The 20,701-nt window shown below is 44.7% G+C and overlaps 1 protein-coding gene and 1 pseudogene across 5 annotated transcripts in view; one reads left to right on the plus strand and one right to left on the minus strand.

Moving 5' to 3' along the window:
- EDA (ectodysplasin A) overlaps positions 1–20,701 on the minus strand; it is a 568,600-nt gene that overhangs the window by 227,047 nt on the left and 320,852 nt on the right. The gene's annotated exons all lie outside the window — the stretch shown is intronic.
- On the plus strand, positions 3,038–3,957 carry LOC132223300 (small ribosomal subunit protein uS3-like; annotated as a pseudogene).

The raw sequence follows: 20,701 nt of genomic DNA on the forward strand, positions 1-20,701 counted from the left end.
GTGGAATAACAGCTAACAGCTAGCTATAACTCACTTGATGGGGAGATGAGAATATTTTAAAATTAGATTATGGTAATAGTTGCACAACTCAGCGAATATACTAAAAACCTATGAACTGTACACCTTAAATAGGTGAATTATATGGTAAGTGAATTATTTTCCATTTTAAAAGAGCTAAGAAGAGAAAGTGAAATAGTTCATGTAAATATCCCTCAATTTACTAGTTTTTTTTTAACTTATTCTGTTTCAAATGTTAAGTATACTAGCAAAGGCCAACTAAATATCTTAGCACAAATGTCACTTTGCATTTAGTTACTTCTTGCTATAGCTACTAATATCTTTATTACTAGATCTAAAATACTTATTTTGACACTATAAGTTCTGTGATCAATGTACATAGAAGTAAAATAAATATGAAAAGGTCATAATTATTTAAGGTTAGCCAAACACAGCACAGAAATAATATTCTTTAATAGAAGTAGTTCTATTTACTTTAGCATTACCTGTAGCAACAATTTAAATATTTAATTGCTATATGCAATAGTAAACATAGAGATGACTGTCCCCTTTTAAGATCATGATTGTTTGTTGCTCTCTATTGTCTTACACACAAGGTCTGCAATCAAATATTGATTGTGAGATGCAAACACATACCCACACTTAGGAAGGTAAACAACCCATTATCAAGAGACAGAACAATTAATAGAACCAGGGTCTGATGTGGAAACTTAAAACAACCAAAGTTAATATGTCAAAGACAGTACTAAAAAGGTGGACAACATGAAAATACATATATATGGGCAATTTCAGCAAAGAGACTTAAACTACAAGAAAGAATGGGTATCCTATTAAAAAACAGTAACATACATGTCCTTTACTATGTTGAGGTAAATTCCTTCTATAACTCTCATTTGGTTGAGAGTTTTTATTATGAAAGTGTGTTGAAATTTATCCAATGCTTTTCCCACACCTATTGAAATGATCATATGATTTTTATCCTTTATTCTATTAGTGTGTGGTGTATCACACTAATTGATTTGTGTATGTTGAATCATCTTTTCTGTCCAGGCATAAATCCTACTTGGTCATAGTGTATGATACTTTTGAAGTGCTATTGAATTTGCTTTCCTAGCATTTTGTTGAGGATTTTTGCATTTTTGTTCATCAGGATATTGGCTTATAGTTTCCTTTTCTTCTAGTGTCTTTGTCCAGTATTGGTCCCAGGATAAAGCTGGCCTCATAAATTCCCCCCAATGGGGATCGAGCCCGCAACCTGGGCATGTGCCCTGACCGGAAATCGAACCAGTGACCTCTTGGTTCCTGGGTCGATGCTCAACCACTGAGCCAACGCTCAACCACTGAGCCACACCTGGCTAGGCTTTTTGAAAGATTTAGATTATTGATTTAATCTTCTTAATCATTATTGGTTTGTTCAGATATTTTATTTCTCCATGATTCAGTTTGGTAGGTTGTATCTAGAAATTTTTCAATTTCTATAAGGTATCCAATTTGTTGGCATATAACTGTTCATAGCAGTCACTCATAATATTTTGTATTTCTGTGGCATCAGTTGCAATGTCTGTTCTTTCAGTTTTTATTTTGTTTATGTCTTCTTTCCCTTTTTCTTATTTAGACTAGCAAAGGGCTTGTTTATAATTTCAAAAGAACTGAGTTTTATTGACGTTTTTCTAATATATTTCTATTTTGTATTTAATTTATCTAATCTTTATTTACTTGCATCTGCTAACTTTGGGATTCCTTTTTTTTCTTTTTCTAGTTTCTTGAGATGTAAAGTTACTTTGCTTATTTAACATCTTTCTTAATGTAGGCATTCATTAACTTCCACTTAGTACTGCTTTTGCTATATCCCATTGTTTTGGTATGTTGTGATTTCCTTTTCATTTGTCTCAATAAATCATAATAAAGGCCATATAAGAAAACCCCAAAGCTAACATGATACTCAGTGGTGAAAACTTAAAGTACTTATTTTAAGATCAGGAACAAAGCAAAGATGCCCACTCTCATCATTTATATTAAACACTGTACTTGAAGTTCTAGCCAAAGATATTAGGCAAGAAAATAAAAATAAGTAAAAGGTATCCAAATTGGAAAGGAAGAAGTAAAATTATCTGATTTCAGATGACATGATCATGTATGTAGCAAACTTCGAAGAATCCACAAAAAAATCTGTTATATAACATAAATGAATTCAATAAAGTTACAGGATACAAAATGAACATAAAGAAATCAGTTACTTTGCTACAGACTTATAAGCTAACTGAAAAGGAAATTATGAAAACAGTCCCATTTACAATAGTAAAAAAAATAATAAAACACTTAGGAATAAACTTAAACAAGGAGGTGAAAGATTTCTATGGCTGAAAACTATAAAACATTGATGAAAATTAAAGAAAGCACAAATAAATGGAAAGTTATCCCATGTTTATAGATTGGAAGACTTATTATAAATGTCTATTTTACTTAACGCAATTACAGATTCAATGCAATCAATATCAAGATCACAAAGGCAATTTTTTGTACTGAAATAGAAAAAAAAACAAAACAATTCATATGGAACTACAAGGAGCTTGAATAGCCAAAGTCATCTTGATAAGGAAGAACAATGATGAAATCATCATACTTCCTCATTTCAAAATATATTACAAAGCTATAGTAATTTAAATAGTATAGTATTACCCAAAACAACAAAACCCAGCAATACAGACTAATGGAATAGAACAGAAAGCTCAGAAATAAACCCATGCATATATGGCCAACTCATCTTTGACAAAGGTGTCGAGAATTGGGAAAGGATAGTCTCTTCAACAAATGGTACTGGAAAAACTGGCTAACCATGTCCATCATATACAAAAATCAACTCAAAATAGATTAAAGACTTAAATGTAGGACCTGAAATTGTAAAACTTAAAAGAAAACACAGGGACAAAGCTTCATAATATTGGCCTAAAGCAGCAATTTTCAACCTTTTCCATCTCATGGCAAACCTAAACTAATTACTTTCCTTTTCATGGTGCAGGGCCGCAAGATGGCTGTGAAAATTTCCAAGAAGAGGAAGCTTGTTGCTGATGGCATCTTCAAAGCTGAACTGAACAAGTTTCTTACTCAGGAGCTGGCTGAAGATGGCTACTCTGGAGTTGAAATCCAAGTTACACCAACCAAGACAGAAATTATTATTTGGGCCACCCGGATGCAGAATGTTCTTGGTGAAACAGGCCAACAATTATGGGAACTGACTGCCATGGTTCAGAAGAGGTTTGGTAATCCTGAGGGCAGTGTAGATTTTTATGATGAAACTGTGGCCACAAAAGGTCTACTAGTATGTGCCACTGCCCAGGCAGAATCTCTGCATTACAAACTTCTAGGAGGCCTTGCTATGTTGTGGGCCTTCTATAGCATGCTGCAGTTCATCATGGAGAGTAGGGCCAAAGGCTGCAAGGTCATGGTGTCTGGGAAACACTGAGGACAGAGAGCTAAATCCATGAAGTTTGTTAATGGTCTGATGGGGACCCTGTTAATTACTATATTGACACTGCCATAAACCATGTGCTACTCAGACAGTGTGTGCTGGGCATCAAAATGAAGACCATGCTTCCTTGGGACTCAAATAGTAAGAGAGGCCCTAAGAAGCTCCTGCCTGACCATGTGAGCACTGTGGAGCCCAAATATGAGATACTGCCCACCCCCATCTCAGAACAGAGGGGTGAGAATCTAGAGCAGCCGTGGGCAAACTACGGCCCGCGGGCCGGATCCAGCCCGTTTGAAATGAATAAAACTAAAAAAAAAAAGAAAAGACCATACCCTTTTATGTAATGATGTTTACTTTGAATTTATATTAGTTCACACAAACACTCCATCCATGCTTTTGTTCCGGCCCTCCGGTCCAGTTTAAGAACCCATTGTGGCCCTTGAGTCAAAAAGTTTGCCCACCCCTGATCTAGAGCATCCTGCCATGCCCCAGCCAGTAACCACTGCATAACAGGGTCTCCTTCGCAGCTGGATCTGGAGTCTGCATGTTGTTCTATAAAGACCTTTAATAAAAATATTTTTAAAAGAAAAATAAAAAGCGCAATAAACAATTACTAAAATTCTGCAGCACACCAAAACATATATCTTTTGCCAATATGTCAAAAAATATAGGGATAGTTTTGATTGATTTACTGAAAAAAATAATAATAGTAATTACCTACCCAAAGTGACTGTTAAAAAAATGAGGTGTGTATACTTGTATCAAAGGATATCTGGTATCAAGCATTAACTAATTAGATGCAACCTTATTATATGACCTATATATTTACAGTTCAAGACAGGGCATTCATATCAGATTACTACTGTTGTGTTGGTTGTTGTCACTATTTTATTTGACAATCTAAGGGAAAAGAGGTCAGTGCTCCTGACTAAACAGTCAGTCATTGCACGTTTTAAAGATTCTTGCAGCACACTGGGTGAAAATAGCTGGTCAAAAGCAATGCTTTCTTGGATTTGACATCAAAAGCACAAGCATCTCTAGCAAAAATAGACAAATGGGACTACATCAAGCTAAATGCTTTCTGCACAGGAAAGGAAACTAACAGAGTGAAAAGCAACCTACAAAATGGGAGAAGGTATTTGCAAATCGTATCTATATCCTATATAATAAAAGAGAAACATGTAAATTAGCCATCCCTCTGCTATGCTCAAGCCACGCCCACAAGCCAATGAGGAGTGAGTATGCAAATTAACCCAACAAAGATGGTGGGTAATTTGCATACACAGAGCAGAGTGGGAGAGCCAGCAGCTTGGGGGGACGTGGCTCCCTTGGTCACTCCCTCGGTTGCTCCCTTGGGGGGACGTGGCTTCCTCGGTCACCAGATGGAGAGCAGAGCAGGAGAGCCAGAGGCTTGGGGGGACAGGCTCCCTTGGTCAGGGAAAACCCAGAGCAAGGGGAACACTAGGAATTCTGGGAATAGTAGTTTTGGTGGCAGCCTCAGGACTGGAAGCGGAAGCCCAGAGTGCGGGGAGCACCCGGAACGCTGGGAATCACAGTTCTGATGGCAGCACCAGGATCGGAAGTGGAAGCCCAGAGTGCAGGAAGCACAAGGAATGCTGGGAATCATAGTTCTGGTGGCAGACGGATCTCCTAGACCAGTGGTCAGCAAACTCATTAGTCAACAGAGCCAAACATCAACAGTACAACGATTGAAATTTCTTTGAGAGCCAAATTTTTTAAACTTAAACTATATAGGTAGGTACATTGTTATTAACTTAATTAGGGTACTCCTAAGGCTTAGGAAGAGCCACACTCAAGGGGCCAAAGAGCCACATGTGGCTTGCGAGCTGCAGTTTGCCGACCACTGTCCTAGACACTAGGGCAAAGTAAGCCTGGAGCAAGTTATAATTGCGGTTGGCGATGGAGGGAAAGCAAAGGTGAGAGACATAAGTAAAATCACAGTGTCTAGGAAAAATTAAAGGGAAGATATCCCAAAACTTCCAGGAACTCTCCACCAATGGAGCAAAGAAAAAAAATGCCTCTATTATTCTGTAAGCAACAAACCAAACTGGGTTGGGGGGTCTCAGACAATTTGCTCATATGATTGCATAGACAGACAGAAACTCCCAGATTGGAGAGGGCCCCCCTGAGGGCTCCCAGATTGGAGAGGGTGTAGGTCAGGTTGAGGGACCCCCCTCCACCCCCCCCCACCCACCAGTGAACAAATCTTTGTGCACCGGGCCCCTAGTGTATATATATAAAAATAAAAGTGAAACCATGCAAATTAACCATCCCTCTGCTACACTCAAGCCACGCCCAAGCCATGTCCACAAGCCACGCCCACCAGCCAATCAGGAACGAGTATGAAAATTAACCAAACTAAGATGGCTGCGGTCACAGAGCTGGAGTGACCAGGAGGCTTGGGTTGCCCCTGGCGATGGAGGAAGCCAAGCTTCCCACATGCCCTGGCCTGCCCTGGGCTCCTCTCAAGGCTACAAAGTTTCAATTTAAAAGATAAATAAATCCCAGAAAAAAAAGGAGAGGCTGAGAGCATCGGTTGTCGGGGGGTGTGGCCAGCCTGAAAACGGCCCTCAGCCCCTCTCCCAGGCTGGCCAGGCACCTCAGTGGGACCCCCCACCACACTGAAGGGGCTGTGGCCAGCCTGCAAACAGCCTTCAGCCCCTCACCAAGGCTGGCCAGGCACCCCAGTAGGGACCCCCACCCTGAAGGGGGTGTGGCCAGCCTGAAAACAGCCCTCAGCACCTCATCCAGGCTGGCCAGGCACCCCAGCAGGTCCCCCACCCTGATCCGCGACACACTTCAGGGCAAACCAGCCGGCCACTACCTGTGCACCAGACCTCTATCCTATATAATAAAAAGGTAATATGCAAATTGACCCTATCAGCAGAACGACTGGGCATGACTGGTCACTATGACACACACTGACCACCAGGGGACTGACTCTCAATGCAGGAGCTGCCTTCTGGTGGTCAGTGCGCTCTTACAGTGGGAGCTCTGCTCAGCCACAAGCACAGCGGTGGTGGCGGGAGCCTCTCCTGCCTCCTCAGCAGTGCTAAGGATGTCCAACTGCAGCTTAGGCCTGCTCCCCGCTGGCTAGTGGGCATCCTCCGAGGGCTCCTGGGCTGCCAGAGGGATGTCTGACTGCCACTTAGGCCCGATCCCCCAGGAAGCGGGCCTAAGCCAGCAGGTGGACATCCCCTGAGGGGTCCCAGACTGCAAGAGGGCACAGGCCGGGCTGAAGGACCCCTCTGAGTGCACAGATTTTTGTGGACCGGGCCTCTAATATATATGTAAAGAGCTAGGGGTTGTCACATTTGAAACAACCAAAAGGATGACCAAAAAGGCTGAGTGGGGCGACCAGGCTGGCAGGGGGGAAGTTAGGGGCAACCAGGCCCACAGGGGGGGAAGTGAGGGGCAACCAAGCTGGCATGAGGGGCAGTTGGGGGTGACCAGGCCAGCAGAGGGAGGTTGTTGGGGGCAACCAGGCTGGCGGGGGGGGGTATTAAGGGGCGACCATGCTGGTGGGGGGGGGGCAATTAGGGGTGACCAGGTCAGTGGGGGGGCAGTTGAGGTGATCAGGTGAGCAGGCAGAGGTGGTTAGGAGTAATCAGGCTGGTAGGGGGTCCTGTTAGGGGCGATCAGGCAGGCAGGCAGGTGAATGATTAGGAGCCAGCGGTCCAGGATTTTGAGAGGGATGTCCGACTGCTGGTTTAGGCCCAATCCCCAGGATCGGGCCTAAACCGGCAGTCAGACATCCCCTATGGCGTCCCAGATTGGAGAGGGTGCAGGCTGGGCTGAGGGGACCTCCCCTCCCATGCATGAATTTTGTGCACCGGGCCCCTAGTCATTTATAAGGGATTAATATTCAAAATATATAAGGAACTGTTACAGCAAAAATACAACCCAATTGAATAGACATTTCTTGAAAGAAGACATACAAATGGGCAACAAGTAAATTAAAAGATGTTTAAAATCACTGATCATCAGTGAAATGCAGATCAAAACCACATTAAGATGTTATCTTACACCTAAGATAGCAATTATTAAACAAAAAAAAGAGATAACTCCCTGATTCCTGATGGTGGCAGACGCATCTCCTAGATAGTAGAGCAAAGTGAGCCTGGAGCAAGTTACTGTTGCACATACCCAGGTTGTGGGTTTGATCCCCATTCAGGATGCATGTGGGAGGCAACTGATAGATGTTTCTCCCTTCCTTTCCCTTGCCTTCCCTTGACTTCCTTTCCCTTCCCTTCCCTCCCCTCCCCTTCCTCCTTCTCTCTCTCTCTCTCCCCCGCCCCTCGCCCTCTCCCTCTCTAGAATCACTGAAAAACATATCCTTTGGTGAAGATTAAAAAAAAACAAGAGATGAGTGTCGGCAAGAATATTCTCATGGTCATTATAATATTATTCATAACTAGAGGCCTGGTGCATGATATTCGTGCACTGGGGGGTGTGGGGGTCCCTCAGCCCAACCTGCACCCTCTCCAATCTGGGAGCCCTCAGGGGAGCCCTCTCCAATCTGGGAGTTTCTGTCTGTCTTTGCAATCATATGAGTGAATTGTCTGAGACCCCAACCCAGTTTGGTTTGTTGCTCACGGAATAATAGAGGCATTTTTTTTCTTTGCTCCATTGGTGGAGATTTCCTGGAAGTCTTAGTATATCTTCCCTTTAATTTTTCCTAGACCCTGTGATTTTGCTTATGTCTCTCACCTTTCCTTTCCCTCCATCCCCCACTGCAACAGTAACTTGCTCCAGGCTCACTTTGCTCTAGTGTCTAGGACAGGGGTCGGCAAACTTTTTGACTCGAGGGCCACAATGGGTTCTTAAACTGGACCGGAGGGCTGGAACAAAAGCATGGATGGAGTGTTTGTGTGAACTAATATAAATTCAAAGTAAACATCATTACATAAAAGGGTACGGTGTTTTCTTTTTTTTTTTTTAGTTTTATTCATTTCAAACGGGCCGGATTCGGCCCGCTGGCCGTAGTTTGCCCACGGCTGGTCTAGGAGATGCGTCTTCCATCAGAACTACGATTCCCAGCATTCCTCGTGCTCCCCGTGCGCTGGGCTTCTGCTTATGGTCCTGGGGCTGCCACCAAAATTACTATTTCCAGAATTCCTGGTGCTCCCCGCACTCTTGGTTTTCCCTTCCTGCTCCATCTCTGTCCCAGGGCCTCCCACTCTGCCAAGTCCTCCAAGCCACCAGCTCTCCCTCTCTGCTCTCTGTCTGGTGGCTTGGGGAGCCAATTTCTCCAAGCCGCTCCACTCTCCACTGGCTCTCCCACTCTGCTATCCTTCCAGCACCTGTGTATGCAAATTAACCCGCCATCTTTGTGGGGTTAATTTGCATACACACTCCTGATTGGCTGGTGAGTGTAGCTGAGGGACAGTCAATTTACATGTTTCTCTTTTATTATATAGGATAGCTAAGGTGTGAAAACAACCTAAATGCATTTCAACAGATAAATAGATTTAACAATGTAGTATACAGATACAGTGAAATATGATTAGCCTTAAAAGAAAAAGAAATCCTGCCATTTGAGACAATGTGGATGAATCTGATGGACATTATACTAAGTGAAATAGCCAGATATAGAATGACAAATACTGCATGATTCCACTATTTTGAGGCTTCTAAAGCAGTCAGATTCATACAATCAGGAAGCAGCCAGTTGTTTTCTAGGTGATGGGATGGGGAACATGTTGTTTTTCAATGCATATAAAGTTTCAGTTATACAAGATGATTAAGTTCTAGAGATCAGCTCTATAACATTGTGCCTACAGATAATAATACAGTATTATACATTTAAAAATTTCTTAAGAGGTAGATCCCATATGAAGTGTTCTTACAATTAAAAAAACAGGTAGTAAAAATATGTAATAAAAAGTATTATAGAAGTATATTGAACTGTTAATTAGTGATATATGCTATAGTATATTCATAATGGTATGTAATAATTATACATTACTGCTCCAGGTTTTGGGATGTTTTGGTGTCAGTTTCTAAAATACTGTACTATTTTGTAATTTACTTTCTCATTCTAAGTAAATATTTTTTATACCCCCCCCCCCAATTTTGTAGTCTAATTGGAGAAGTCAAATATCTACACTAATAAAAGACAAAGATGCTAACTAACTGTACATTCGCTACACCCTAAGCCACGCCCGCCAGCCAATCAGAGCAACTATATGCAAATTAACCCAACCAAGGTGGCGGCCAGCAGCCCTGGAGCTGGAGCAAGCAGGAGGCTTGGTTGCCCTGGCTATGGAGGAAGCCAAGCTCCCTGCCGCCCTGAGCTGGCTGTGGCCTCCACTCATGGCAACAAAGTTTCAATTATAGAAGATAAATAAACCCCAGATACCTGCTTCCAGCCAGCCTCCACTGGGAGATTGTGTGGCTGGGGTTTGTGACCAGCCTGCAAACAGCCATCAGCCCCTCACTCAGGCTGGCCAGGAACCCCAGCAGGGCCCCCCCACCCTGAAGGGGGTGTGGCCAGCCTAAAAATGGCCCTCAGCCCCTCACCCAGGCTGGCCAGGCACCCCAGGGGGGACCACCACCCTGAAGGGGCTATGGCCAGTCTGCAAACAGCCATCGGCCCCTCACCCAGGCTGGACAGGCACTCCTATATAAGAAAAGGGTAATATGCAAATTGACCCTAACCACAGAACGACTGGTCACTATGACACACACTGACCACCAGGGGTAGACACTCAATGCAGGAGCTGCCCCCTGGTGGTCAGTGCACTCCCACATGGGGAGCTCTGTTCAGCCACAAGCCAGACTGACGGCTGCCAGTACAGCAGTGGTGGTGGGAGCCTCTCCTGCCTCCTCAACAGCGCTAAGGATGTCCAACTGCAGCTTAGGCCTGCTGCCTGCTGGCAAGTGGAAATCCCCCGAGGGCTCCCAGGCTGCCAGAGGGATTTATGACTGCCAGCTTAGGCCTGATCCCCCAGGGAGCGGGCATAAGCCAGCAGGTGGTCATCCCACAAGGGGTCCCAGACTGCGAGAGGGCACAGGCTTGGATTAGGGCACCCCCCCAAGTGCACAAATTTTTGTGCACTGGGCCTCTAGTATAATAATTAAAGCATAATATGCTAATTAGACCAGATAGTTGAACAAACTTCCGGATGTCCTTCCGGACAACCTTCCGGATGAAGCTAGGGTTGCAAGGGCTGAGGCAAGCTGCCTTGGCTACGAGGGCCGAACCCTTTGCCTCTAGTAATTCAATAAAGATTTACAGGTGCTAAGATACAAGTTTGTATAGGATGTAGAGGAGGCACAGATAACAGAGGAGTGGTCAGGAAAAGCTTCAACTAGAAAGCACTACTTTCTCAGAGCCTTTTTGGGGTGGGACAACAGGGTGGGGAATGGCATTCCAATTATAAAGAGAAGTGTGTGCAATGGCATAGATGCATGAAACAGCATGGTGCATCCAGAAAGATCTAATTCAATGTGGTGAAAAATACAAATGGAATCTTCCACTGATGAGTCTGAAGTGATGGCAGAGACCATATAACTGAACGCTTTGGGTGCAACCCTAAATGCTAGATCTTATCATTTAAAATGGGAATCATGAAAGCATTTTAAGCAGGAGTAACATGATCCCCCAACAAATAGTTTCAAAAATATATTAGCGAAGTAGATGAGACTGTAGGCAGGGGAAAAGTTAATCTTTTTTTAAAATTTATTTTTTAAATTTCTTTATTGATTAAAGTATTACATGTGTCCATAAACTGATGAACAAAAACAGATCCAGAGACACAGAAGCATCGATCAGACCATCAAACCTCAGAGGGAAAAGTTAATCCTGATGAAATAGAAAATTCTGAAACAAGGCAGCAGTAAGTATAATAGAGCATGGATTTAAGAGATGCTATAAAGCTAGACTGCATAGGACTTGGTTCCTGATGGGAATAAATGAGTCAGGAAAAAGGGCAGAGCTAAGAGTGACTCTTAGGTTTCTGTGTTGGATAAGTAATCTCTGGACCAAAAAGCATTTCAGAAGATTATAGAGGCTCAAGGCTTTCCTACTCCTTTGGGCCCTATAAAAGGACAAAAACTCCAGTTTTCCTGATACCATCTGAAGCAGATCAACTCTTCTAAAAAGCATAGCAGTGCTGTAGACTATTATCTTGTCATTCAGAATACAGAATTACATCCATATATGTGGAACCAACAGACCAAGGTACTCACCACCTGTTTTCTAGGATTATCTAAACAACCAATAGGACTCATCACACAATGGATTTAGATACAGCAATTAATATTGATTATAAAGATGGTAAAAATGAGCCATTTGGCCATGTCTGTCATGGATCAGTATGCAGGTCAAGCATAAATATATCCTCAATCACACCCTCACATCATTAGTCATTATCCACTGCAAATTATGAAAACACTAGAGGCTCAGTGCACAAAATTTGTGCACTGGAGGGGGGAGGGGAGGTCCTGAGCCCAGCCTGCACTTTCTCACAGTCCGGGATCACTTGGGGGATGTCTGCCTGCCGGCTTGGGGGATCGGGCCTAAGCCAGCAGTCAGACATCCCTCTCGCAGTCTGGGGCTCTCTCAGTCCGGTACCCCTCGCTCCTTACCACCCGCCTGCAGCAGAGGTGGGAGAGGCTCCTGCCACTGCTGCTACACTCAACAGCTGTGAGCCTGGCTCAGCCGTGGGCAAACTACGGCCCATTTGAAATGAATAAAACTAAAAAAAAAAAAAGACCGTACCCTTTTATGTAATGATGTTTACTTTGAATTTATATTAGTTCACACAAACACTCCATCCATGCTTTTGTTCCGGCCCTCCGGTCCAGTTTAAGAACCCACTGTGGCCCTCGAGTCAAAAAGTTTGCCCACCCCTGGCCTAGCTTCTGGCTGAGTGGCACTCCCCCTGTGGGAGCTCATTGACCACCAGGGGGCAGCTCCTGCATTGAGCATCTGCCTCCTGGAGGTCAGTGTGCATCATAGCAACCAGTCATTCTGCAGTTTGGTCTATTTGCATATTAGGGTTTTATTATATAAGATTTGCAAGCAATGAATGAAAAATACGTACTACTTAAACTTTTGTGTCATGTCCCAGTAGATTTGCCTAGATATTATATTTATTTTCACACCGGTTGCTTCTTTAAGAAACTAACTTTGCAACATTCTCCACCAGTTCTCAACAATTGTCTCTACAAAGCTCAATGTATTGCTACAACTACCTAATTCTTCATTCATTTGTTTCTTCAGTGCTAGGAAAGTATTAGAAGAAAGGTCCCTAACATCAAGGAAACTTGGTTAGCTTGCAAAACAAGACACCCACCTGTGGAAAAATAAACAATTAAAGAGTTAAACAACAAAACACTGTGCTACCAGACAAGCTATATGTTAGGTGTCGAATAAGAGCTGTAGACAGGGAGTATTAAGAGTTCACAAGAGGGCGAAATCTTCATGGGCATGAGCGGTAACAGTAAGTTTCATGAAGGAGGTGGGAACTACTGTGGAATTTGAATAATGGGAAGATTTGGGTATGAAGGAAGGATAGAATATGAAATTTTGTTGGTATGAGTAAAGCACTGGGGAGCAAGTGGAACAAATGTGAGATGCTTCAGGGACAATGATGCTTGGCTAATCAACACACTACAAAAGTAATGAGACACTGCCACTCCTTCATATTACAAATATTTAAGATATTTCAAAGTGTCATAGGATGTTCAATGGCTTAAATCAATTTAGTACTTCAAGTAGAAAATATTTAAAATATTTTAAGGCAAAATTTCCTTCAAATATTTCAAAGCTTTATATCATCATTGTTCACAAAACAACTATGCCTTTGGAAAATGATTAGAAAAAATTGTATTGCCTTTTATCTCGGGATTCCACTACTAGAAGGATGGAAATAATATGTCCACATTTAGATGTCTGTAAGTGAAGGTTAGTGTGTTTTCATGTTTCACCAGGCTTCTCACATGTTTAACATTCATAGATTCAAAAGAAGGTATGTGGGCCCTTTTCCTCAAAGGATGTGCTAGTTTCATTCCCTGTATATAAAATGAACTTTACTAGCTACTGTGTATATACATGTCACCTGTTATTATTCTCCTGAAGGGCCAAAAATACAGCAAAAAGAGAAATTCAAGGAATGAGGAATGGAAGAGTTTTGAAAAAGCATACTCAGCATTTCATTATACAAACAGGAAATGTATGTGTGTAAATGTGGGCACATGCTTGCACTTTTTCTTCCACTGCCTTTTCTCTTTCACTTTCACATTCTCTCTCTCTCTTTTTTAAATCCTTATTTGAGGAGTGAGGATATTTTTTCCATTGATTCTAGAGAGAGAGTGGAAGGGAGGGGGAGAGGAAGAGAAAGGGCAGAGAGGGAGATTAGAACATGGATGTGAGAGAGACAGATCAACTGGTTGCCTCCCACACATACCCAGACGTCGGGGGGGGGGGGGAGCGTGAAGGGATTGGACCTGCAACCCAGGTACATGACCTTGACCAGGAATCAAACTCACGACCCTCTGGTGCACAGGCTGATGCTCTAACCACTGAGAACCATCCAGGACACATTCTCTCTTTTTTGGTTTACTTTCTTTAGCTCAATTCTGTATATATATATATGGAGAGGGAGGGAGAGAGATAGAGGGAGAGAGAGAGAGAGAGGAGAGAGAGAGAGAGAGAGAGAGAGAGAGAGAGAGAGAGAGAGAGAGAGAGATACTTTATGTACATTATATCATGCTATATTATACTATACAAATTTAAAGAGGGTATGAAAGGAATCCTTCTCCTTCAGTGGATTATAAACTATATCATTCTTATCATTTAAACCATCATAACACATAATAGGTGAAATGACAAAATAAATGCTACTGACAAACTGACATAGGAAGAGAGTTAAACAGTTCTTTAGAAGAAGGTAAAATTACTGTGGACTGGGAGCCACATTTGATAGCTTCACTAAGGTAGGACTTCAGCAGCTAGATTCAGTTTCTCATACTCATTTGTGCCTAAGGATCATATATGGAACATTTGTTAAAATGCACATTGCTGAGGTAAATCACCAGAAAGTTTAATTCAGTAAGTCCAGAGCAGACTTGAGAAGTTTTAATATTTAATAACTAGAGGTCTGGTGCACAAAAATTTGTGCACTTGGGGGGAGGGGGGATTCCTCAGCCCGGCCTGTGCCTTCTCGCAGTTTGGGACCCCTCAGGGGATTTCCACCTGCTAGCTTAGGCCCACTCCCTGGGGGGAACGGGCCTAAGCTGGCAGTCAGACATCCCTCTGGCAGCCCGGGAGCCCTCGGGGGATGCCCACTTGCCAACGGGGAGCAGGCCTAAGCTGCAGTCGGACATCCTTAGCGCTGGTGAGGAGGCGGGAGAGACTCCCGCCACCACTGCTGTGCTGGCAGCCATCAACCTGGCTTGTGTTTGAGCAGAGCTCCCCCTGTGGGAGCGCACTGACCACCATGGGGCAGCTCCTGCATTGAGTGTCTGTCCCCTGGTGGTCAGTGTGTGTCATAGTGACCAGTCATTCCCAGTGGTTCTTCTGTTAGGGTCAATTTACATATTACCCTTTTATTATATAGGATTCCAGATTATTTCCATGCAGATATCCCTCAGAATATACTTTGTCAAACACTGAGTAATAGCTTGAAGAATAAATAGGATGTGGAGAGACTTGATGGGCATTCCAGATAAAGGATAAAACTAGGATTCCATGAAGGACAGCAACAGAAGTGAGGTTGCTGGTCACAAACCAGTTAGGTTAATGGTAGAAGATAAAGCTAAAATTATGAAGTTTTTTTAACTATCATGCCAGAAAGTTTAAGTGGGACCAACCCTATAACTTGTCTAGAGCCAGTAAAGATTTACCTAGAAGGACCTTTCAGTAAAAGGAATTGACTACATTGATCCTCCCATTCTTATAACAATGCCAATGCTGAAATAAGTGCTGGACTACAGGGCTCCCAAAAGCTTGTCTACAGATCAATGAATAATCACAATCAAATTTCAACTGGCATGAGTTTAAATGAAAATAATGAAGACAATGTGGTGAGGCTACAATTATTTACCTTTTTATTCATTATTTATTTATTTAATTTACAATTATTTACTTTTTGATGTTCAAATGTTCTTTTATATTTAATTAAATATCCTTTATAAAATAAAAAGTAGGAAACTAATCATATGAAGATGTTTAACATCACTGGCCATCAGGAAAATATAAAATTAAAATCACTATAAATATACAACTACACATTTATTGCAATGGCCAAAAAAAAAAAAAAAATAGTGACAATACCAAGTAGTGGCAAGGAAATGGACAAAACAGTACTCTCATACACTACTTGTGGGAATGCAAATGGGCATAACCACTGTGGAAAACAGTCTGGCAGTTTCTCATACAGTAAAACATAAACTTAACATATAACCCAGCAATTGTACTCCTAGGTATTTATCCCAAAGAAATGAAAACTTATGTTTACACAAAAACTTGTTCCCGAATGTTTATAGCTCTACTCATTATCCATAAACCACAACCTGGAAAAATTCCTAAATGTCTGTCAATGTGTGAATGGATAAACAAACTGGTATATTCATACTGGGGCATACTACTCAGCAAAATTGGAATGATGAATAGGATGTAGTAGAGGCAAAGATGGAAAAGTTAGATGAATCTCAAAGGCATTATGTTGAATGAAATAAACCAGTTTCAAAAGGTTACCTGCTGAATTTATGCATTTACTAACACATATGTATAATAATAAAAGCATAATTTGCTAATTATGCCAGATGGCCAAAGAGCGGACCAACCATCTGGATGAACTTCCGGACAAAGCTGGGGCTGCGAGGGCCAAGGCAGCTGCTGCAGCTTTGGGGCTGAGTCCCTTGCATGAATTTCGTGCATCTGGCCTCTGGTATTTATATAATATACTAGAGGCCCGGTGCACAAAAATTTGTGCACTCGGGGGGAAGGGGGGTCCCTCAGCCCGGCCTGTGCCCTCTCACAGTCTGGGACCCCTCGGGAGATAACGACCTGCTGCCAACCTCCCGGGTGGCAGAGGGCAGGCCCAATCCCTAGGTGCAGTCCCTGGTCGGGCTCAGAGAAGGGTCGATTGGGGAGTTGGGGCGCCACCCCTTGTCATGCACAGAGCAGGGAGGATTGGGAGGTTGCGATGCCACCCTCAGTCACGCTCAGGGTAGGGCCAATTGGGGGGTTGGGGCGCCGCCCCCTGTCACACTCAAGGCAGGGTCGATGGGGAGGTTGCAGCGCCACCCCCGTCACACACAGATCAGGGCCAATTAGGGGTTGGGGTGCTGCCCCCTGTCACTCACAGAGCAGGGCTCATCAGCGGGGTTGGGGCTCCATACCCTGTCACGCATAGAGCAGGGTCGATCAGGGGGTTGGGGAGCTCCCCCCTGTCACCCACAGAGCAGGGCCGATCAGGGGGTTGAGGAGCTCCCCCCTGTCACTCACAGAGTAGGGCTGATAGGGGAGTTGGGGCACCACCCCCCGTCACACACAGAGCAGGGCGGATCAGGGGGTTGGGGCGCTGCACCCTCTCACACTCAGGGCAGGGCCGATGGGGAGATTATGGCTCTACCCCGTCACACACAGAGCAGGGCCCGTGGGGGGGGAGGTTGGGGTGCCACACCCTGTCACACACAGAGCAGGGCCGATCAGGGGGTTGGGGCCCCGCACCCTGTCACACACAGCGCCGCAGGGCAATCAGGGGTTTGGGAGCTCCCCCCTATCAGGCACAGAGCAGGGCTGATCAGGGGGTTCGGGTGCCTTCCCCTGTCACAAACAGAGCAGGGCGGATAGGGAGGTTGTGGCCCCGCCCCCTGTCACACAGAGAGCCGCAGAGTGATCAGGGGGTTTGGGCGCTGCCCCCTGTCATGTTGATCCCGGTGCCGGGAGGCCTCGCGGCTCTGCTGATCCCGGTGCTGGGAGGCATATTACCCTTTTACTATATAGGATAGAGGCCTGGTGCACGGGTGGGGGCTGGCTGGTTTGCCCTGAAGGGTGTCCTGGATCAGGGTGGGGGTCCCCACTGGGGTGCCTGGCCAGTCTGGGTGAGGGGCTGAGGGCTGTTTTCAGGCTGGCGGGTGACTGGAGCTCCCAACCGCTCCTTTTTTTCTTTTTTTCTTTTATTCTGGGCCAGCTTTAGCTCTGAGGCTTGGCTCCAGCTCTTAGGCCTCTGATGCTGAAAACAGGTATCTGGTTTGTTTGGTTTCTATAATCGAAACACTGTATCAACTCCAGCTCTGAGATCCCGGCTGGCTGAAAGCAGGTTTCTGGGGTTTTGTTTAGCGTCTATATTTGTAACAATGTTTCAAACTGCAAGCTCAGAGGCCGGCAGCGGCAGGCAGGTTACATTGGATTCCTCCGTCACTGAAGCAAGCAAACCTCATGTTCGCTTCAAGCTGCCTGGCTGCCGGCCGCCATCTTTGCTGGCAGTTAATTTGCATATTGCCCTGATTAGCCAATGGGAAGGGTAGCAGAGGTATGGCTAATTACCATGTTTCTCTTTTATTAGATAGGATAAATTTATATATTTACTAGAGGCCCAGTGCACAAAATTAATGCATGGGAGCAGTGGGGGGGGGGCGCGTCTCTCAGCCTGGCCTTCACCCTCTCCTATCCAGTATCCCTCGGGGCTTCTGGCTCATAACTGCTCACTTTCCTGCCAGCCTGATCTCCCTAACTGCTCTCCCCTGCTGGCCTGATCCCCCTAACTGCTCTCCCCTGCTGGCCTGATCCCCCTAACAGCTCTCCCCTGATAGTCTTATCCCCCTAACTGCTCTCCCCTGCCGGCCTGATCCTCCTAACTGCTCTCCCCTGCCTGCCTGATCGCCTCTAACCGCCTCTGCCTCAGCCCTGCCACCATGGCTTTGTCCTGAAGGACGTCCGGAAGGTCATCCAGAAGATGTTCAGTCTAATTAGCATATCACCCTTTTATTAGTATAGATGCCATCTTGTCCTAAAAATGCAGGTTGTTAGCAGGTTTTCCTATCATGGAAGGGGAGCCTGCAGTAGCATCCTGGGTTCTGACCAGGGATTATGCACTCGTACTTTATCTCAGCAGATGAGATTCCTAGAAGACTCTTGGATGTACCTTGAACATTTCTATCGATTTTTGCCAAATCATCCTCCAAAAATGTTGAACCACTTTAAACTCCCATCAGCAACCATGCGCGTCCCCTCTGTCCTACTTTGATGCCAATATCATTGATTTCTCCCTGGAAGTTTTCCTCCCCTCAGCCGGGACTGCTTGGCACTTGAGCCAACCTCACTGTTCAACCTGGGACTTGATTTCCCCGAGATAGAATTATGGAGGAGGAAAAATAGTTTTCCTCTACCCTTCTGAGTTCTTAGCGGAGGCCCTTGTAATGAAAGACAGATTACCAAGAGAAAAATAAAAGTTCATTAACATATGTACCTAGTGTATATGTGGGAGATCCCAGGGAAAAATGAATAACTCCCCAAGGTGGCTTAGAATCCAGATTTAAATACCTTCTTCCTAGGGAGGGGGACAGGAAATGTAGGCCTCTTAGAGGAGAGTACATGATTTTTAGGAAACATGAATGGGGGTAGGGGGAGATAGTTTGTAACAAAGTTTGGGTGTGATGTCAACTTCTGGTCTCCTGTCCTGTGACAGGAGTCAGTCTTCACTGGCTGAAGACACTTTTCTCATCAAGGGGACCTTTTGGGGGGTCCGATTTTAGGCAGATCAGGAGACTTCAGTGAAAGCCTCTCCTTGCATTTGCTGTTTTTCAAGCATCTGCAGCTCAAGATCATCAATATAACAACACGGCATATGTTGAGGTGGCCTGTTCTCTGACCTTCAGAAAAAGCCCAACAAAAGTTTGTTTCCTCTTTTAGATGATTTGCCATAGTAGCGTTATTCCCTGGAGACAGTATTCTGACCAGATCTTCCTGGAAGTGGTCATAACATACCCTGTGGTTGTATAAAGGTGTGGGCCATATCGCCAAATAAATCAGGGTCAGTTTTCTCATCTTGTGGAAAGGGAGATAAAGTTATGATAGTTTATCTACCTTTCCACAGGTTTCCTGCGGGCTTGCGTCTCCGCTGCAGCCCCAGTGGCCCTAGCACCTCTGCGGCCACAAGGCTTGGGGCTGCTGGGTGCCGGCCCCCTGCGGGCTGTGTTTATGCTCCTCCCGCCCCAGTGGCCCCAGCACCACTGCGGGCCTTGGGGCTGCTGGGTGCTGGGCCCCCCTGTGGGCTTGTGTCTCTCCTGCTCCAGCCCCAACACTGAGGCGAGGCATGGGCTGCTGGGTGCTGGGTCCCCCTGAGGGCTTGTGTCTCTGTTCCTCCAGCCCCAGCACCGCTGGGGCTGCGGGGCTTGGAGCTGCTGGGTGCCGGGCCCCATTGAAGGCTTGTGTCTCTGCTCCTCCGCTCCCATGGCAGCAGCGACCAAGCAGGTCCAGAGGCCCTCTGCCGGCATTCTGCCCCAGCCACCGCCATCTTTGTCAAGGAGCGACAGCAATTTGCATATATCCTCCTATTGGCTGTGGGCACCATCTTTGTCATGGAGTGATGGCTAATTTGCATATTACTCTTTTATTAGATAGGATTATTTATATTATACTAGGGGCTTGGTGCACAAATTCGTGCACTGGTGGGGTTCAGCTGGGGTGGGCTGGCTGGGGCTGAGGGGCTGTTCGGGGGCGGGGCTGGCCGGGGCAAGGGGCCGAAGGTAGTTTGCCAGCTGGCCCTGCCGCTGATCAGGGTGGGGGTGCCAACTGGGAGGTGGGGCCAGCCGGGGCAAGGGGCTGCCAGTGTTCTGGTCATTCCACCATTCAGTCTATTTGCATATTACCCTTTTATTATATAGGATACTTGAAAAGACAAAACTACAGTGACAGCACAGATCAGTGATTGTTAGGGGTAAGTGGGAAGAGGTAACTATGAATAGAAACAGGTACTACAAAAGAGTGTTTTTTGAGTGATGGAACTGTTCTGAATCTTGACTGTGGTAGTAGTTAAATGAATTTATCTATACATGTATTAAAACTCATTGAATGGTACAACTCTCCTCTTCCCAAAAAAGTACATTTTACTGTATGTTAATTTAAAAAAAATAAATAGTAGGCATTAATTTATCAGTTCTCCCAATATTTTGGAAACCTTGCTTGTCCAAATATCTGATATATCTAGCACAGGCCACTGAGGGGCAGATGTCCTT

Source organism: Myotis daubentonii, chromosome X (assembly GCF_963259705.1).
Source record: "Myotis daubentonii chromosome X, mMyoDau2.1, whole genome shotgun sequence".
Classification (NCBI taxonomy): Eukaryota; Metazoa; Chordata; class Mammalia; order Chiroptera; family Vespertilionidae; genus Myotis; species Myotis daubentonii.